This window comes from Oncorhynchus mykiss, chromosome 4, assembly GCF_057628025.1.
Source record: "Oncorhynchus mykiss isolate SJ-2025 chromosome 4, ASM5762802v1, whole genome shotgun sequence".
Taxonomy (NCBI): Eukaryota; Metazoa; Chordata; class Actinopteri; order Salmoniformes; family Salmonidae; genus Oncorhynchus; species Oncorhynchus mykiss.
The window spans coordinates 42,039,690-42,058,462 of record NC_143025.1 but is presented as its reverse complement, the minus strand read 5'-3'; the positions used below and the strand labels follow the sequence as shown (position 1 = coordinate 42,058,462).

General features: G+C 42.6%; 1 protein-coding gene and 1 long non-coding RNA gene across 4 annotated transcripts in view; one reads left to right on the top strand and one right to left on the bottom strand.

Moving 5' to 3' along the window:
- The window catches only part of LOC149984018 (uncharacterized), a 156,758-nt gene that overhangs the window by 68,829 nt on the left and 69,156 nt on the right, over nucleotides 1-18,773 (top strand). The window contains exon 1 of one of the 3 annotated variants that reach the window (XR_016495276.1): nucleotides 6,932-7,145. The exons of the other annotated variants lie outside the window; for them this stretch is intronic. This is a non-coding gene — a long non-coding RNA (uncharacterized LOC149984018). Of the gene's footprint in view, nucleotides 1-6,931; nucleotides 7,146-18,773 lie in introns of those variants that run through there. 3 annotated transcript variants of the gene reach the window in all.
- Nucleotides 1-18,773, bottom strand: part of pik3r3b (phosphoinositide-3-kinase, regulatory subunit 3b (gamma)) — a 309,052-nt gene that overhangs the window by 265,777 nt on the left and 24,502 nt on the right. The gene's annotated exons all lie outside the window — the stretch shown is intronic.

Sequence of the window (18,773 nt, the reverse complement as noted above, 5' to 3'; positions counted from 1 at the left end):
AGGGAGGGATAAATGAATGACAGAAAAGGCAAGTGAACGAGTGATTGTTTTAGAGGAGAGATAGGTAATAGTGTATTGTTTGGGGGAGAGGGCTGGTAGCTGGAATAGTAGAGTGAGATTAAATGAGAGAGGTCTACATTAAAGAGAGTGTTTTAGAGGAGCAAGGGTTCATGTTGGTGTGTATGTGTGTGTGTGTGTGTGTGTGTGTGTGTGTGTGGTGTAGGGTTCCTATAGTAATGTATAAATTAATCCCCCAGGGAGGGGAGCAGAGCTACAGGAGAAGATACATGGGCAGGTAAATACACTATGACACTAACCAGCCTCCACTGCCTACGGCCCCGTTACAGAGCTCAGGAAAGAAAAGGAGGGCCAGCACACACATACGCACGCCAACATGCACACAAACTCTTGTAGTTTCACATTCCCTGCCACTTAAGCAATCCATTCCAAACCCCTAACCCCTGTATCATATAGTAAAACGGCTAGAGAGACAAAAGTGTATGTTTGAAATTCTACCCAGTTGGTAAAGGGGGATGATCAAATGATGTGAAAAGGAAAGGGAGGGATGAACACCCTGCTGTGCGTGAAAGGTGGGGAAGGATAGAACCCCTAGGGAGGTAATAATTAAAAAGAGGAGAGGTGTATGCCTGGCTGGGAGTCCTCTTGGCCCTTTCTACTGTAGAGAAAAGGGTCCAGGAAGAAAGAAGGAGAAGGGAGGGAGGGAGGGAGGGAGGGAGGGAGGGAGGGAGGGAGGGAGGGAGGGAGGGAGGGAGGGAGGGAGAAACACTGGGGCCATGTGATGTGTCCTGGTCTGGCCTGGCTTAGCCTGGACAGGCTGTTCTAGAAAGGTTTGAAGGGGGACTAAGAGAGAGAGAGCTAAGGGGAGTGGCTGGGGGATTAAGAGTCAACATCGCAGCCTGCAATGATGTGGTGGAGTCAAGCCCAAACTGTTGGCTGAAACCTCTGGCCAGCCACAAGGACACGCATCCCGGGACATTCCACTGTCGTCACGGTAACATGTCCATATGTTTATACAGGCCCTATAGAGTCCAGAGAGAGGCTCTGTTGACATTGACTAAATTTACCTCATCCCTCTCTCTCTACTTGTTCCTTCCTTTTTAAACCAAAATAATTACTTCAGAACTGCAGCAGAAGTCCCATAGGCATGGGCTGGCCAGATGTTGTGTTCCTTTACAACAGGCCTAAGCTAAGGGCCTTTAAACATTGCAATGTGACTGTGGCATATTCAATGTGGTCCCAGAGCATTTCGTATTATTCTGTACGTAAATCAAAGACACTACATTTAGTAAGAGGTGTTACGTTTCATATGGTATGTCCATCATCCATTTCGTACAATATGTTACAATTTTGAAAAACTAACAATATGTTACGAATTTGAAAAATGTATGATACATTACGAATTCCAATTTGTTGTGGCTAACGTTAGTTAGACTAGGGTTAAGGTTAGGATTTAGGTTAAAGGGTTAGCTAACATGTTAAGTAGTTGCAAAGTAGCTAAAAAGTAGGAAGTATTTTCAGAGTTGCTAATTATCTAAAATGCTCATGTTGTCCATGATGAGATTCAAACACGCTTTGGGTTGTTAGACATTCGTGTTATACGCCCACCCGACTAACCATCCTTTCATTTTTGCCTGAAGTAACCTTCTGTCTTATGTAACCATACTAAACGTAACATAATCATACTCACTTTCACTCCAAGATCGCATAGCAGTTCAGACGTCTTTTGTCCTCGTCTTGTTGTGTCCTGTATATATATTTACAACTTTTTTCACATACATTTAATTTTTATTTTCCATCAACTCATCTTCTAAACACTCTCCTGCAACCAGCCTCACCAATTTATATTTATAAAAAAGTATTTTTTACCTCAGATCTGTAATCCTCCAAGAAGCTAGCCAGAAACTCCAAGAAGCTAGCCAGAAACTAGCCAGGAGCTAGCCCAGAAGCTAATCCAGAAGCTAATCAGAAGCTAGTTAGCTTCTTTACTGGCAAATCGTTAGTATTCAGCTAACCACGGTTTGTGGTCATCAGCTATCCTTTAGCTCGAAAATCTATCGCCAGTTTTGTACGGCGCAGCGCGGCTCGGAACGGAACATACCGGACCACTTTTTCTCTCCATGTCCCTGGATTTCAACTGCTCTCTGGACATTCATACCCGGATCTCACAGCTAGCTAGCTGCTATCCTTGTGACAGTCGGCTTTCGTCGATTCCGGAGCAAACATCGATTGTTCCGGTGCTAGCCAGCTCCGTCAATCACTCCTGAGTTCCATCATTCACTCCTGGGCTGCAGTCACCTATCCGGACCCGTTTTACTGCCTACGCGGAGCCCCACCGGGCCTTCACAACTGGACTGCCGACGTTATCTACCTGAAGGAGATCCGGCTGGCTCCTCCGTCGCGACGTTACCTGAACGCCCATCTGCGGCCCGCTAACCGTTAGCTGTCTTACCGGCTGCTATCTGAATAGACAATCGGACAATTGATTTATTTTTATTATTATTATGTTTTCTTCTCGGGCCTCTATAACTATATCTATTGTTCTTATTTTTGTTGTTGTTGTGTGATTTGGATTAATCCCCTCTACCACACGGAACCCCACTAATCTACTGACCGAACGCAAGAGGTGGCTAACAACAGACTCCATCCTATGCTAGCTTGCTACCGATGGCCTGGCTAGCTGTCTAAATCGCCGTGACCCTCAACCAACCTCTCCACTCACTGGACCCTTTTGATCACTCGACTAAGCATGCCTCTCCTTAATGTCAATATGTCTTGTCCATTGCTGTTCTGGTTAGTGTTTATTGGCTTATTTCACTGTAGAGCCTCTAGTCCTGCTCACTATACCTTATCCAACCTATTAGTTCCACCACCCACACATGCAATGACATCTCCTGGTTTCAATGATGTTTCTAGAGACAATATCTCTCTCTTCATCACTCAATACCTAGGTTTACCTCCACTGTATTCACATCCTACCTTACCTTTGTCTGTACCGTGATGCTATTTTATCGCCCCCAGAAACCTCCTTTTACTCTCTGTTCCAGACGTTCTAGACGACCAATTCTTATTGCTTTTAGCCGCACCCTTATTCTACTCCTCCTATGTTCCTCTGGCGATGTAGAGGTGAATCCAGGCCCTGCAGTGCCTAGCTCCACTCCTATTCCCCAGGCGCTCTCTTTTGACGACTTCTGTAACCGTAATAGCCTTGGTTTCATGCATGTTAACATTAGAAGCCTCCTCCCTAAGTTTGTTCTATTCACTGCTTTAGCACACTCTGCCAACCCGGATGTTCTAGCTGTGTCTGAATCCTGGCTTAGGAAGACCACCAAAAATTCAGACATTTTAATTCCAAACTACAACATTTTCAGACAAGATAGAACTGCCAAAGGGGGCGGTGTTGCAATCTACTGCAAAGATAGCCTGCAGAGTTCTGTCCTACTATCCAGGTCTGTACCCAAACAATTTGAACTTCTACTTTTAAAAATCCACCTCTCTAAAAATAAGTCTCTCACCGTTGCTGCCTGCTATAGACCACCCTCTGCCCCCAGCTGTGCTCTGGACACCATATGTGAACTGATTGCCCCCCATCTATCTTCAGAGCTCGTGCTGCTAGGCGACCTAAACTGGAACATGCTTAACACCCCAGCCATCCTACAATCTAAACTTGATGCCCTCAATCTCACACAAATTATCAATGAACCTACCAGGTACCTCCCCAAAGCCTTAAACACGGGCACCCTCATAGATATCATCCTAACCAACTTCCCCTCTAAATACACCTCTGCTGTCTTCAACCAAGATCTCAGCGATCACTGCCTCATTGCCTGCATCCGTAATGGGTGAGCGGTCAAACGACCTCCTCTCATCACTGTAAAACGCTCCCTGAAACACTTCAGCGAGCAGGCCTTTCTAATCGACCTGGCTGGGGTATCCTGGAAGGATATTGACCTCATCCCGTCAGTAGAGGATGCCTGGATATTTTTTTTAAATGCCTTCCTAACCATCTTAAATAAACATGCCCCATTCAAGAAATTTAGAACCAGGAACAGATATAGCCCTTGGTTCTCGCCAGACCTGACTGCCCTTAACCAACACAAAAACATCCTATGGCGTACTGCATTAGCATCGAACAGCCCCCGTGATATGCAGCTGTTCAGGGAAGCTAGAACCCATTATACACAGGCAGTTAGAAAAGCCAAGGCTAGCTTTTTCAAGCAGAAATTTGCTTCTTGCAACACTAACTCAAAAAAGTTCTGGGACACTGTAAAGTCCATGGAGAATAAGAACACCTCCTCCCAGCTGCCCACTGCACTGAAGATAGGAAACACTGTCACCACTGATAAATCCACCATAATTGAAAATTTCAATGAGCATTTTTCTACTGCTGGCCATGCTTTCCACCTGGCTACTCCTACCCCTGTCAACAGCACTGCACCCCCAACAGCAACTCGCCCAAGCCTTCCCCATTTCTCCTTCTCCCAAATCCATTCAGCTGATGTTCTGAAAGAGCTGCAAAATCTGGACCCCTACAAATCAGCCGGGCTAGACAATCTGGACCCTTTCTTTCTAAAATTATCTGCCGAAATTGTTGACACCCATATTACTAGCCTGTTCAACCTCTATTTCGTGTCGTCTGAGATTCCCAAAGATTGGAAAGCAGCTGCGGTCATCCCCCTCTTCAAAGGGGGGGACACTCTTGACCCAAACTGCTACAGACCTATATCTATCCTACCATGCCTTTCTAAGGTCTTCGAAAGCCAAGTCAACAAACAGATTACCGACCATTTCGAATCTCACCATACCTTCTCTGCTATGCAATCTGGTTTCAGAGCTGGTCATGGGTGCACCTCAGCCACGCTCAAGGTCCTAAACGATATCTTAACCGCCATCGATAAGAAACATTACTGTGCAGCCGTATTCATTGATCTGGCCAAGGCTTTCGACTCTGTCAATCACCACATCCTCATCGGCAGACTCAACAGCCTTGGTTTCTTAAATGATTGCCTCGCCTGGTTCACCAACTACTTCTCTGATAGAGTTCAGTGTGTCAAATCGGAGGGTCTGTTGTCCGGACCTCTGGCAGTCTCTATGGGGGTGCCACAGGGTTCAATTCTTGGACCGACTCTCTTCTCTGTATACATCAATGAGGTCGCTCTTGCTGCTGGTGAGTCTCTGATCCACCTCTACGCAGACGACACCATTCTGTATACTTCCGGCCCTTCTTTGGACACTGTGTTAACAACCCTCCAGGCAAGCTTCAATGCCATACAACTCTCCTTCCGTGGCCTCCAATTGCTCTTAAATACAAGTAAAACTAAATGCATGCTCTTCAACCGATCGCTACCTGCACCTACCCGCCTGTCCAACATCACTACTCTGGACGGCTCTGACTTAGAATACGTGGACAACTACAAATACTTAGGTGTCTGGTTAGACTGTAAACTCTCCTTCCAGACCCATATCAAACATCTCCAATCCAAAGTTAAATCTAGAATTGGCTTACTATTTCGCAACAAAGCATCCTTCACTCATGCTGCCAAACATACCCTTGTAAAACTGACCATCCTACCAATCCTCGACTTTGGCGATGTCATTTACAAAATAGCCTCCAATACCCTACTCAACAAATTGGATGCAGTCTATCACAGTGCAATCCGTTTTGTCACCAAAGCCCCATATACTACCCACCATTGCGACCTGTACGCTCTCGTTGGCTGGCCCTCGCTTCATACTCGTCGCCAAACCCACTGGCTCCATGTCATCTACAAGACCCTGCTAGGTAAAGTCCCCCCTTATCTCAGCTCGCTGGTCACCATAGCATCTCCCACCTGTAGCACACGCTCCGGGCAGGTATATCTCTCTAGTCACCCCCAAAACCAATTCTTTCTTTGGTCGCCTCTCTTTCCAGTTCTCTGCTGCCAATGACTGGAACGAACTACAAAAATCTCTGAAACTGGAAACACTTATCTCCCTCACTAGCTTTAAGCACCAACTGTCAGAGCAGCTCACAGATTACTGCACCTGTACATAGCTCACCTATAATTTAGCCCTAACAACTACCTCTTTCCCAACTGTATTTAATTAATTTATTTATTTTGCTCCTTTGCACACCATTATTTTTATTTCTACTTTGCACATTCTTCCATTGCAAAACTACCATTCCAGTGTTTTACTTGCTATATTGTATTTACCTTGCCACCATGGCCTTTTTTGCCTTTACCTCCCTTCTCACCTCATTTGCTCACATTGTATATAGACTTGTTTATACTGTATTATTGACTGTTTGTTTGTTTTACTCCATGTGTAACTCTGTGTCGTTGTATCTGTCGAACTGCTTTGCTTTATCTTGGCCAGGTCGCAATTGTAAATGAGAACTTGTTGTCAACTTGCCTACCTGATTAACCTCTTTGATCTCTAGGGGCGCTATTTCATTTTTGGATAAAAAACGTTCCCGTTTTAAGCGCGATATTTTGTCACGAAAAGATGCTCGACTATGCATATTCTTGACACTCTGAAGTTTCAGAATCTGCAAAGATATTGTCTGTAAGTGCCCCAGAACTCATTCTACAGGCGAAACCAAGATGATGCGTCAACCAGGAAATGAGCAGAATTTCTGAAGCTCTGTTTTCCATTGTCTCCTTATATGGCTGTGATTGCGCAAGGAATGAGCCTACACTTTCCGTCGTTCCCCCAAGGTGTTAGCAGCATTGTGACGTATTTGTAGGCATATCATTGGAAGATTGACCATAAGAGACTACATTTTCCAAGTGTCCGCCTGGTGTCCTGCGTGGAATTCGGTGCGCAATTGCCAGCTGCTTGTACTTTTCCATTTGATATAGGGGAAAAACCATGCTTCCATGAACGATATATCATTGAAGAGATATGTGAAAAACACCTTGAGGACTGATTCTAAACAACGTTTGCCATGTTTTCAGTCGATATTATGGAGTTAATTTGGAAAAAAGTTCGCGTTTTGAGGACTGAATTTTCGGGTTTTTTTGGTAGCCAAATGTGATGTATAAAACGGAGCTATTTCTAATACACAAAGAATCTTTTTGGAAAAACTGAGCATCTGCTATCTAACTGAGAGTATCCTCATTGAAAACATCAGAAGTTCTTCAAAGGTAAATTATTTGATTTGAAGGCTTTTATGTTTTTGTTGAAATGTTGCGTGCTGGATGCTAACGCTAATGCTAACGCTAAATGCTACGCTAGCTAGCTACTTTTACACAAATGATTGTTTTCCTATGGTTGAGAAGCATATTTTGAAAATCTGAGATGACAGTGTTGTTTACAAAAGGCTAAGCTTGAGAGATGGCATATTCATTTCATTTGCGATTTTCATGAATAGTTAACGTTGCGTTATGGTAATGAGCTTGAGGCTGTAGTCACGATACCGGATCCGGGTTTGGGAGATCAGAGAGGTTAAATAAAGGTAAAATAAAAAACAAATGTAAAAAATTTTGAGTGTCCCAGATTTACATTTCATATGTTACGTCTAATCTATGAGACCAGTCTGCATTATCACTTATGGGGATTGTTTGAGGAGAGTAATAACTGACACCATCCATCGTGGTATACTGTCTCCTCCCCTATAAACCAACTGGGAACTGAGACTACATTGAAGCAAGAGCTTTCAGACCCTGCCAATACATTCGATATAACTCTGGTATCAAAATGGAAACAAGATACTTCTGGGCATTTCCATGTAAAAGGACCCATGAGCAACAATGTGTTCGTAGGAGCATCTCAAATCTGGTGTCAAATGAATGTGTCTATATATATTTTTTTAAATGAGGCATATATACATGTAAGTTTTAACCGTTTTCTATCCTACATATTAGGAATAAGCAAAGGCTTTGATTCTGGTCAAACAGATGGAAGGTTTTACATTAAAACACAATCGTGTTAAAGTAAAGACCCCTGCCAACTAATATCAACACTTTTCCTTGTGTAACTTTAAGAAACATTGACCTGTGCCTTGAAATTCTGTTACCAAAAACCCAAATATCTTTAATATTTCTCTCCCTCATGAGGAGCGAGGAAAATTAAAGTTCACAGAAGTAAGGAACAAGTGAAGGTAGACCTATCAATTAGCTTGTGTTTTTACTTATATCTGTTTGGTTTCTGAATTATTAAGTGAAATTCTGAAAAACTGAATTTTTGAAAGAAATATTGGCGTAGCACCACCACGTCTGGCCTGCCGACGAATACACCATCCGCTGTGCCTTCAACCGGCCTCCGTCTAAGGAGACCCCCTCCGTCTGAGCAGACCACTCCCGGGCAACTAACTTTAAACGCTGCTTGCTAGCGTAGTGGCGGCTTCCCTGTTCCATCTACTGCTGCCCCCTGGACACTATGATCACTTGGCTACATAGCTGATGCCTGCTGGACTGTCCATTAATCACGGTACTCCATTCTGTTTATTTGTGTTTTATCTGTCCGCCCCAGCCGCGAACTCAGGCTCTGTGTGTAGTTAATCCGACACTCTCTGCCTAGTCATCGCCATTTTACCTGCTGTTGTTGTGTTAGCTGACTAGCTGTTCTTGTCTCACCTGTTGTTTTAGCTAGCTCTCCCAATCAAGACCTGCAATTACTTTATGCCTTGCTGTATGTCTCTCTCAAATATCAATATGCCTTATATACTGTTGTTCAGGTTAGTTATCATTGTTTTAGTTTAAAATGGAGCCATTAGTTCCACTCCTCGTACCTCTGATACCTCATTTGTCCCACCTCCCACACCTCCCACTCATCCATTATAACCAGCATGTCCAGAGATACAACATCTCTTATCATCACCCAGTCCCTGGGCTTACCTCCGCTGTACCCGCACCCCACCATACCACTGTCTGCACATTATGCCCTGAATATATTCTACCACGCCCATAAATCTGCTCCTTTTATTCCTTGTCCCCAACGCTCTAGGCGACCCGTTTTGATAGCCTTTAGCCGCACCCTCATCCTACTCCTCCTCTGTTCCTCGGGTGATGTGGAGGTAAACCCAGGCCCTGCATGTCCCCAGGCACCCTCATTTGTTGACTTCTGTGATCGAAAAAGCCTTGGTTTCATGCATGTCAACATCAGAAGCCTCCTCCCTAAGTTTGTTTTACTCACTGCTTTAGCACACTCTGCCATCCCTGATGTCCTTGCCGTGTCTGAATCCTGGCTTAGGAAGGCCACCAAAAATTCTGAGATTTCCATACCCAACTATAACACTTTCCGTCAAGATATAACTGCCAAAGGGGGAGGAGTTGCAATCTACTGCAGAGATAGCCTGCAAAGTTCTGTCATATTTTCCAGGTCTATGCCCAAACAGTTCGAACTTCTAATTTTAAAAACGACTCTCTCCAGAAATAAGTCTCTCACTGTTGCCGCCTGCTACCGATCCCCTCAGCTCCCAGCTGTACCCTGGACACAATCTGTGAATTGATTGCCCCCCATCTAGCTTCAGAGTTTGTTCTGTTAGGTGACCTAAACTGGGATATGCTTAACACCCCGGCAGTCCTACAATCTAAGCTAGATGCCCTCAATCTCACACAAATCATCAAGGAACCCACCAGGTACAACCCTAAATCCGTAAACATGGGCACCCTAATAGACATTATCCTGACCAACTTGCCCTCCAAATACACCTCTGCTGTCTTCAATCAGGATCTCAGCAATCACTGCCTCATTGCCTGTCTCTGCTACGGGTCCGCGTTCAAACGACCACCACTCATCACTGTTAAACGCTCCCTAAAACACTTCTGCGAGCAGGCCTTTCTAATCGACCTGGCCTGGGTATCCTGGAAGGATATTGACCTCATCCCGTCAGTTGAGAATGCCTGGTCATTCTTTAAAAGTAACTTCCTCACCATCTTAGACAAGCATGCTCTGTTCAAAAAATGCAGAACTAAGAACAGATATAGCCCTTGGTTCACTCCAGACCTGACTGCCCTCGACCAGCACAAAAACATCCTGTGGCGAATTGCAATAGCATCGAATAGTCCCAGCGATATGCAACTGTTCAGGGAAGTCAGGAACCCGCATGCCCGACTAGCATCACCACCCAGGATGGTTCCGACCTAGAATATGTGGACATCTATAAGTACCTAGGTTCCTGGCTACACTGCAAACTCTCCTTCCAGACTCATATCAAACATCTCCAATCCAAAATCAAATCTAGAGTCGGCTTTCTATTTTGCAACAAAGCCTCCTTCACTCACGCCGCCAAACTTACCCTAGTAAAACTGACTATCCTACCGATCCTCGACTTCGGCGATGTCATCTACAAAATAGCTTCCAATACTCTAATCAGCAAACTGGATGCAGTTTATCACAGTGCCATCCGTTTTGTTACTAAAGCACCTTATACCACCCACCACTGCGACCTGTATGCTCTAGTCGGCTGGCCCTCGCTACATGTTCGTCGCCAGACCCACTGGCTCCAAGTCATCTACAAGTCTATGCTAGGTAAAGCTCCGCCTTATCTCAGTTACTGGTCACGATGGCAACACCCACCCGTAGCACGCAGGTGTATCTAACTGATCATCCCTAAAGCCAAAACCTCATTTGGACGCCTTTCCTTCCAGTTCTCTGCTGCTTGCGACTGGAACGAATTGCAAAAATCTCTGAAGTTGGAGACTTTTATCTCCCTCAACAACTTTAAACATCTGCTATCTGAGCAGCTAACCGATCGCTGCAGCTGTACATAGTCCATCGGTATATAGCTTTTTTCCTACTGTTATTGGCTTGTTAATTGTTTACTCCATGTGTAACTCTGTGTTGTTGTCTGTTCACACTGTTATGCTTTATCTTGGCCAGGTCACAGTTGCAAATGAGAACTTGTTCTCAACTAGCCTACCTGGTTAAATGAAGGTGAAATAAATAAATAAATACAAATGTCATAGCTGACACCCCATTCTTTCTGAAGGCATATTTTAATCTTAATTCGGAACAGATATTTTGGAGTTTTTGGAAAACGTGGTCACATACAAAACTGAGGGACTTGCCCTTGTACCATCTATCTTGATTGAGATCATAATGGGACAAATCAAAATGAGACTTGGTTTTTATCCCTGTTTCTTCTCAAACGAGGCCCTCTGAGCGACCAAGACATCAGAATGAACTTTGAGAACTTCCTGGACTTCCTGGATGCTTTGACTAGTGTTGATGTTAGGCCTCGTCATCAGACTATGAACTTCCAAAAGACATAGTATTGTACCCCCATCATCATCTCCCCCACACCATGCAGTCAGACTCCAGGCTACATTAGAGAAACATTAAACCAATAATATTCTCTATGCTTGACATTTCAACTCTTTAGAAGGGGTGTAACCAAGTCAGGTTAGTAGGCCTCCTTGCTCGCACAGGCTTTTTCAGTTCTGCCCACAAATTTTTATATGGGATTGAGGTCAGGGCTTTGTGATGGCCACTCTAATACCTTGACTTTGTTGTCCTTAAGCCATTTTGCCACAACTTTGGAAGTATGCTTTTTTTTTTGCCCCACCAAGATTCATCCAAGATGGCAGCATGTCAAGTCGTTTGTCTGTGACTAGTACATTTTAACCTACTAATAATTACTAATTATTTATGGTTGCGTAACTTCGTTGTTGTGTAGTGCAAACTATTTTATTTTTGCTGATGTGAAGATCACGGGTCCTCCTCAACTCGGCACTTCATTACTTGAAGTTTACCAAAGTAACCCTATCTCTGGCTGGCCTGAGTTTCTTCTTCGTCTGCGGAGTGTCTTGTCCAAGCTGCTCCTTTTTGCTCTTCGCCTGGCTGTCAGTGGCAGCTCAAACATCTCTAACCCGTTCTCTCTTTCGACCTCAACACCCAAGCTACTCACACGCGCAAACACTCACAGTTATATAGTTATTCTTATTTTGTTGATATCAGGTAACGTGCAACCTAACCCTGGCCCTGATATGCAATGTCTCCAAACCCCCTCTGATTTTAAATCAAGATCTGGTTTTGGTATTTTTCATTTTTTTCATTTATGTACGCAGCCTGTTGTCAAAAATGGATGGGGTTAGGATTTGGGCTAAATCAACTGATGCAGATGTTTATTTTACCTTTATTTAACTAGGAAAGTCAGTTAAGAACAAATTCTTATTTTCAATGACAGCCTAGGAACAGTGGGTTAACTGCCTGTTCAGGGGCAGAACAAAAGATGTGTTACTTGTCAGCTCAGGGATATGAACTTGCAACCTTTCGGTTACTAGTCCAACGCTCTAACCACTCTAACCACTAGGCTACCCTGCCACCCCTGTAATTGTGTTTTTTGAAACCTGGCTCAGCAAGTCTGTTTTTGATAAGGATATTTGTATAAGTGGTTACAATGTTTATCGCACTGATCGGGTTAAGAAAAGTGGGGGTGTGGCTATATATGTCAAATCTAAATTCCATGTAAGTGTGGCAAAGTCTGAAACTATTTGTAAACAGTTGGAAATTCTTGCTTTGAATATTGAGGTTTCAAAGGGCCTCTCTGATTGGCTGTTATAGACCCCCCTCTGCTCTCGGTGATGCATTTTCTTCTTTGACGCACCTTATGTCTAAACTTCTTTATAGTGAAATTATCTTGATTGGTGATCTCAACTGGTGTTGGTTAAAGCCGGTGTCTGATGATTTAAAAATGTTTTGTAAATCTATGAATCTTACCCAGTTGATTAACTCACCCACTCGCCCAAATCTTAAAAGCCCAGATAAATCTACCCTGATTGATTTGATATTGACAAATGTTCCACATAAATATTCTGCGGTTGGTGTTTTTTGTAATGATTTAAGTGACCATTGTGCTGTTGTTGCTGTTAGAAATACTAAGGTTCCAAAGACAAACCCACGTTTTATTCGTAAGAGAAATTTGAAGTGTTTTAATTAGCAGGCTTTTTTTCATGATTTATTTTATTTTGACTGGAGCAAGATTGAGCTTATCCCTGATGTGGAAACTGCCTGGAAATTCTTTAATGATGGTTTTTCCCAAATAGTAAACAAACATGCCCCATTCTGCAGGTTCAGGGTTAAAGGGCGGGATAATCCATGTTTTTTTTCTTAGCTGTCTTGTATTATTCACGACCGTAATCTAGCCTGGGCTAAAGCAAGGAAATCATGTTCTGATGCTGATTGGCTTAATTTTAGGCAGTTACAAAACAAGTGTTCTTTTCTTCTCAGGAAGGCCAAGTCTGAATATTTTATGTCTGTTACCACTGATAACCTGAATGACCCTAGAAAGTTTTGGAAGGCTATTAAGTATATGTCTGGTAACAGTAATGTTAATGAATTACCGTCATGTGTTTTGAAGGACTCTGTTGCTATATATGACAAAACTGAAATGCTGAATTGTTTCAATGAGCACTTTGTATAATCTGGTAGGCTGTTTCATTCAGTGTCTTCTGTCTCTGTACAACCCTGTGTGAATGAACCAGTGAGAGCTGGTCAAACTTTTAGCTTTTTGCCATTCTCAGTGCAGGTGGTACATAAAGCCCTGAAATTCTTAGATCAGAGAAAGCCTGCAGGTCCTGATCTTTTGGATCCCTGCTTTTTAAATCTGGCAGCTGATTTTATAGCTGAACCACTTACATCTCTGTTCAATCTAACCCTGGAATGTAATGAAATTCCAAAGATCTGGAAATCAGCATTTGTCCTACCACTTTTAAAAGGGGGAGATCCAACTCTTTTAAATATTTATAGGCCAATCTCAAAGCTGTCACCCCTGGTGAAGATACTTGAAACCCTTGTAAGTGAACAGCTAAAATAGTTTTTATTTACTATTTTAGTAAACAGAGTTTTTACTATATTTTATCAATGTACCAATCGGGCTTCAGGAAGAAGCATAGAACAATTACAGCAGCCATGAAGGTTTTAAATGATATCACTGAAGCCATTGACAAAAAACAGCACTGTGTCTCACTTTTATTGATCTCTCTAAGGCTTTTGATACAGTTGATCATGCTATACTAAGGCAGAGATTGTCGAGTGTAGGTCTTTCGGAGCATGCAGTTGCATGGTTTGCTAACTATCTGTCTGATAGAACTCAGTGCACTCAATTTGATGGGCTTATGTCTGTTAAATTGTCTGTCTTGAATGGTGTGCCCCAAGGCTCTTTACTTGGTCCTCTCTTATTCACTATTTATATTAATGATTTAGACAAAAATGTCCAAAATGCACAACTTCATTTTTATGCTGATGATACTGTTGTTTATTGTTGTGCCTCATCTCTTACAAAAGCTTTCCAGAACATGCAAACGGCTTTTTATACTGTTCAACAATGCTTGTGTTAATTGAAGCTTATCCTCAATATTGACAGAACTAAACAAATGGAGTTTTCTAATGCAAGAAATAGACCTCTGAACCTTTCACCTATTGCTACCTGTCAGGGCAAGGAGATTGAGGTTGTAACCTCATATAAATATCTTGGAATGTTAATTGATGACGGCCTCTCTTTTAAATTGCATATTCAACAACCTTACAAAAAAAGTGAAGCTGAAATTGGGATTTTATTTTAGGAATAAGGCCTGTTTTTCTTTTGAAGCCAGAAGGAGGCTAGTATCAGCTACATTTATGCCTTTACTGGACTATGGGGATATTTTATATATGAATGCTTCCGCTCAGTGTTTGAGATCAATTGACACTTTTTACTGCAAAACCCTTTTTTAAACCCAAAACCACTGCACTTTGTATACCAGGGTCGGCTGGCCTTCTCTAGTCACTCGTAGGCTCAGTCACTGGTATACTTTTATTTACAAAGCCATTTTGAGTTTACTACCTTTTTATTTGGCCATTTTTATTGTTCAGAAATGTGGTGGGTACTCTCTTTGTTCGCTGGACTTTATCCTGCTAACTGTTCCAAATGTCCAAACTGAATTTGGTAAAAGGGCTTTTATGTACTCTGCACCATCGTCTTGGAACACCTTACAAAATACTTTTAAACTGGAAGAATTTGTCCCGATTGGTGTTTTTAAATCACTGATGAAGGATTTTGAGGCTGATTCTCTGACCTGTCAATGTTTTTAATTTGCTGTTTTATTTATTTTGTTAATTCAATGGTTTTTACTAGATTACTTGTAGTTTTTCATGTTGTAATGACTTGGTGCTGCCTATCTTGGCCAGGGCGCTCTTGAAAAAGAGATTTTAATCTCAATGAGCCCTTCCTGGTTAAATAAAGGTTAAATAAAAGTGTCTTATAATTGCCTTATAATGGTCTCTGTTCAGTAGAACCAAAAGTAATGCCAAACATAGGGACCATCCATCAAAACTGCTTCTAGCTGCCAGTCCAAAGGAGAAAAGGAATGACAGAGGAGAATATGGCAAGATGGAGAGACTGGTGGAATATAAAGCAGAGAGATGATGGAGGGAGACATCTTCGGGCAAAACTGAAGGGGTTGGGTCAGGGACAGTTCAAACCGAGTACTTAACCCTGAAGTACACACAAAGCACAATAGAAGTGAAAATGTGATCAAATAGACTTGAGAAATAGAGAGAGACTTAAGAAATGGAGAGAGAGGGAAATAGAACTAGAGAATATCTAACAGCACAGACAGAGTAAATATCTCGGAGCTCTGTCCATTAATAATACATAGTCATCTCTACTGGCTGTCATATTTCCTCCATAATTAGTGTCCTGCATTGCACTGGTTCCCAACACATTGAGCTAAAGGAGAGATATAACCCTCTGCATGAGAACCAATTACACTATCTCCGCATCACCCCTCTATCTACAGTCAAAGCTGGCGTTAAACCATCCTGGCGTCGTTTGAATCTTGTGTTACCCTCATTCCATCCAGCCCACCAATAGCAAGTAAACATGTGGAAAGAGAAAGAAAGTAGAGCGTATCTATCCAAGTCTCAGATGGAAAATACAGGTATTATCAGCTGCTGTGTGCCTGTGGGAAATACACTACTTATCTCTGTTTACAATCACTCCCTCCGTCTCCACTTCAAAGAGACACAAGCCTTGTGAGAGTTGATTACAGGAATATCAGGCCTGATGATGATGACTTTCCTGCCTGAGCGTGATCAGAATCACACACTGCTTCTGGAGAACTGAGGGACGTATCGAAAGAGGAGAAGGGGTTTGAAGATGTCATTATACTGTACCATACACAAAACGATTGGCGGAAAACGTCCCCCAGCTTACTGTTCAGTTAATAATGGGTCCTTGGAGAAGGAAAAAATAGTATACATGCACACAAATGTGCATTCATCACACTCGCACACACACACGCACACACACACACACACACACACACACACACACACAGACAGACAGACAGTGAACCAACGTACTAAAGCAGGAAAAATGCAATGAAGGGAAATTCAAAGAGTAGGGGGAAAATGTCTCTCCCATATTACAACCATGCTGTGAATGAGAACCACGGCAGAAGAGAAGATAGAGAGCAGAAAAAGCTCAGCAGCAGCAAAACACTGACCTTCAAACTAAGTTAGAGGCTGTAGTGCAACAAAACACCTTCTGCCACGATGCATCGTCTGTGTTTATGCTTTTCCGCTCCCCTACACAAATTACACTGACTCGACAGTACTATAACTGCCATAGCATGGGAGCTTTGAGCTCTCTACTTAGGCAACAAGTCTCCTGAATACAGTGCATACAGTATAAACAAGCTATCGGCTATGGTGCATACCAAAAGGAAAGGGATTTCAGAACCACCAAAGAAACAACATTGGCTCCCAGTCGTGATCTGTAGAGCTGGCATAGCTTCCATGGCTTTTTTTACACAATATTCTGGAATATCGGAATACTTTCCTCCTCACTTCCTCTTGTCACAATTTTAGAGACGCAAACAAATATTTTAAAGGTGACATGAATAAAGCGAGAAGTACATGGTGATATTAGATGTGCTTTGAAAGGGCAGGAAGTAAAAAGGGGTAAGGCTGAGGAATGAGGCTCAGAAGTAGACAAGAAACATCACAGCAACAACATTATTATTATTATTTTTTATTGAACCTTTATTTAACTAGGCAAGTCAGTTAAGAACAAATTCTTATTTACAATGACAACCTACCATGGCCAAACCCAGACGATGCTGGGTCAATTGTGCACCACCTTATGGGACTCCCAATAACGGCCGGATATGATGCAGCCTGGATACAAACCAGGTACTGCAATGACACCTCTTGCACTGAGATGCAGTGTCCTAGACCACTGTGCCACTCACCAACAATACTTGGTCGTCCCTTTGATATTTGAAGTAGAACTTGTACACCAGTATGGACTTTTAAAAGTCTGTTATATTAAATGAAGTGCCCTTTAATAGAGACCACATGGCAAACTCAAATCTGATTTGTAATATGAATAAACACTGTGTACCCTCTGTGACTTGCCCCTGTGCACCCTCTGTGACTTTTAGAAAGGTTTACTTAACCTCCACATTTCTCCAGGTTTTTTCCATCATTACCTTCACATAATTAGTTCTCAGTATATTTACACCTGTTCTGAAAGGCCCCAGAGTCTGTAACAACGCTAGGCAAAGTTGTGGAGAAGTACAGATAAAATATCTGAAACTTTGAAAATCCCATGGAGAATCATTAAATCCATTATTTAAAAAAATGGAAGGAATATGGCACCATAAAAAACCTGACAAGAGAGGGCCGCCCACCAAAACTCACGGACCAGGCAAGGAGGGCATTAATCAGAAAAGCAACAAAGATAACCCTGAAGGAGCTGCAAACCTCCACAGCGGAGATTGGAGTATCTGTCTATAGGACGCCTTTACGCCATACACTCCACAGAGTCAGGCTTTACGGAAGAGTGGCCAGAAAAAAAGCCATTGCTTAAAGAAAAAATTAAGCAAACATGTTTGATGTTCACCAAAAGGCATGTGGGAGACTCCCCAAACATATGGAAGAAGGTGCTCTGGTCAGATGAGACTAAAATTGAGCTTTTTGGCCATCAAGGAAAACGCTATGTCTGGCGCTAACCCAACACCTCTCATCCCCCAAGAACATCATCCCCATGGTGGTGGTGGCAGCATCATGCTGTGGGGATGTTTTTTTATCGGCAGGGCCTGGGAAACTGGTCAGAATTGAAGGAATGATGGATGGGAATTTCTTGAGGGAAACCAGTTTCAGTCTTCCAGAGATTTGAGACTGGGACGGAGGTTCACCTTCCAGCAGGAAAATGACACTAAGCATACTGCTAAAGCAACTCGAGTGGTTTAAGGGGAAACATTTAAATGTCTTGGAATGGCCTAGTCAAAGCCCAGACCTCAATCCAATTGAGAATCTGTGGTATGACTAGATTGCTGTACACCAGCGGAATCTATCCAACTTGAAGGAGCTGGAGCAGTTTTGCCTTGAAGAATAGGCAAAAATTCCAGTAGATGTGCTACGCTTATAGAGACATACCCCAAGAGACTTGCAGCTGTAATTGCTGAAAAAGGTGGCTCTACAAATTATTGACTTTGGGGGGGGGTGAATCGTTATGCATGCTCAGGTTCAGTTTTTTTTGTCTTGTTTCTTGTTTGTGTCACAATAAAACATATTTTGCATCTTCAAAGTGGTAGGCATGTTGTGTAAATCAAATTATACAACCCCCCCCCAAATCTATTTTAATTCCAGGTTGTAAGGCAACAAAATAGGAAAAATGCCAAGGTGGATGAATACTTTCGCAAGCCACTGTAAAAGGCACTCTTAATAGGCACTTACTTTAGTCATTTTTTTTTATTTAACCTCTTGAGATGGGAAAACATGCTTTTCTATTAAGTTTAACCTGCATTTTATGACAGAATGTTAAAATGATGTGAAATCAAACT